Source organism: Drosophila teissieri, unplaced genomic scaffold (genome assembly GCF_016746235.2).
Source record: "Drosophila teissieri strain GT53w unplaced genomic scaffold, Prin_Dtei_1.1 Segkk19_quiver_pilon_scaf, whole genome shotgun sequence".
NCBI lineage: Eukaryota > Metazoa > Arthropoda > Insecta > Diptera > Drosophilidae > Drosophila > Drosophila teissieri.
In genome coordinates this window covers 326,383-328,933 of record NW_025224997.1, presented here as the reverse complement: position 1 = coordinate 328,933, position 2,551 = coordinate 326,383, and positions in this window count along the sequence as shown.

Sequence of the window (2,551 nt, the reverse complement as noted above, 5' to 3'; positions counted from 1 at the left end):
TTTTTTGGTTTTGTGTTTGGTTTCAGTTTTCATTAATTTTTCTCGCTGGAAGTTCTTTTGCTTATTTATTTCGTTTTGTATTTTATTTATTTTGAATTTTCTCGCTTTGTTGAAAGCTGGTAATTTTTATGGCGTTTCGCTTTGCCAACTTTATTTTCTTCGATTAAATTTTTCTCACTTTAGAAGTTGAGAATGTTGTTTCACTTAATCAATTTTATTTTCTTGATTAATTTTTCCTGCTTTGTTAAAAGCTAAGAATGAATATTTGGTATTACACTGCACCAATTACTTTTCAGTGATATTTTTCTTGCCTTGCTAAAAGCTAAGAATAAATTTAGGATTTCACTTGCACCAGTTTTGGTTCCGCGCGAGACTACTTTGTCTTTTACTTTTTGAACCCGTTGGGCGACAATTAATAAGTCTTTATGTTAATTTTATTATCATTTATTATTCTACTCCCCCGTTAGGGTGAGAGATTAATATTCGATTGTTACAATAAGTACAGAGCGTAAGCTCTGGAGTACAATTATTTACTGAACTTAAGTTTACAATCTAATGCAACTCTAGGCCTCTGGTTAGTTGCAGCGCTGCCGGCAGAGGGCCAGGTCAGCACTTCTGTATCCGGCCGATCACTCGCTCCGCGAATGTTTGGCTCGGACTCCGGGCAATTGCGCAAGTGCGGGATCAGCGGTCTTTTCAATGCGCGTGCAGGCCACCGGATATGGCCCGCAACTCGGCAGTTTCACTCTGTGAAAACTGCTGGTGTTAACTTATATAGGCATGCATATGTATGTGAGCCATGCGCGTACTCAATAACAAAAGAGGGGTCCTTGCTACACATTCGAAAAATCAGACCAATTATAAGCCATTATAAAATGAAATATTCTAATTTTTGCAAAAAACTCTTTTTTTAAATTTAAACATATAATGTTATCTTATAAGCTAATAAAATAAGAAGCCTCTTTAAAAATTATACGTAAGTACGCCCTTGTTTAGAAACGGTGCAAAACAAGACAGAAAACTTAAAACTACCGTTATACGTGTTTTTTTTATGTTGCGTTGCTTCTTCGCGATTTATTCATTTGATTTGGATTCGGTGAGCGACGCACATGTCCGCAATGGACTTTTAAAATATAAAATCTAAATTCGCGGAAGGACTCCGTGGTTGCTCCAAATTATTAATTACAGAAGAAGATAGGCAAATTTATTGCAAAAACAAGAGAGAACGCTATAGTCGAGTTCCCCGACTATCTGATACCCGTTACTCAGCTAGTGAAAGTGCGAAGGAGTCTTCAGCACTGACAGTTTTTGGCGGTTTGTGGGCGCTAGAGTGGGCGTGGCAAAATGTTTTTTGGCAAATCGATAGAAATTTAGAAGACTAATACAAAAATGAAAAAATATCAAAACATTTTTCAAAAGTGTGGGCGTAGCAGCTTTGGGCGGTTTGTGGGCGTTAGAGTGGGCGTGGCAAAAAGTTGTTCGGCAAATCGTTAGAAATTTATAAGACTAATACAAAAATGAAAAAATATCGAAACATTTTTCAAAAGTGTGGACGTGGCAGTTTTAGGCGGTTTGTGGGCGTTAGAGTGGGCGTGGCAACATGAGTCGACAAACTTGCGCTGCGTCTATGTCTCTGGAGTCTGTATGCTTAATGTCAACTTTCTAGCTGTTGTAGTTCCTGAGATCTCGACGTTCATACGGACAGACGGACGGACAGACGGACATGGCCAGATCGACTCGGCTACTGATCCTGATCAAGAATATATAATATATACTTTATATGGTCGGAAACACTTCCTTCTGCCTGTTACATACTTTTCAACGAATCTAGTATACCCTTTTACTCTACGAGTAACGGGTATAATAAGTGCTTAAAAAGTGGTGAAACAGCCTATTCAAAAAACTTGCAAAGCGCGTGTTTATCTGAGTTCTGATGAAACTCTTGTTTATTCGAAGAGTGAGGTGCCTCATCATAATCACGGTATCCAAGAACAATTAATAGACAAAATGAGCATAGTTCGCGAGATAAAAAAAAAATGCACAGTGACCGATGAAAAAAATTCCGACACACGGAAAATTTTTAACGACGTTTTGGCCGAGTAAGTGCTCATGCATTTCCTGAAACTATTTTTTAATTTTTGCATTTCGTTAGATTTACTGAAGGTGAAGGTCCTGAAATAGTAAAGTAGTAATAGTCGCTCTGCAAAAACTATTTCACTAATGGAAGATAAAATCCCAGTTAGTGAACGTCATTTTTTAATGGATGCCACTTTTAAAGTATGTCCATTTGGTGCTTTTAAACAGAATTTTCATACAACAGGCGTTCGTGGCGAGGAATTCGAAGTACCCGAGGAATACCCTAGGAATTTCAGAGGAATTTCTCGGCAATTTCTGGGGAATATCGAAAAACAAGCAAGGTCTCTTCTCGAGGAAGACTAGAGGAATTTCCTCGGAATTTCCTCTAGTATTCTCCTCATAAATTCCTCGGGAAAATAACTGTAAACCGTGAAAAATCTCCAAAAAACGTAAAAAATTTATTTAATTGGTAAAT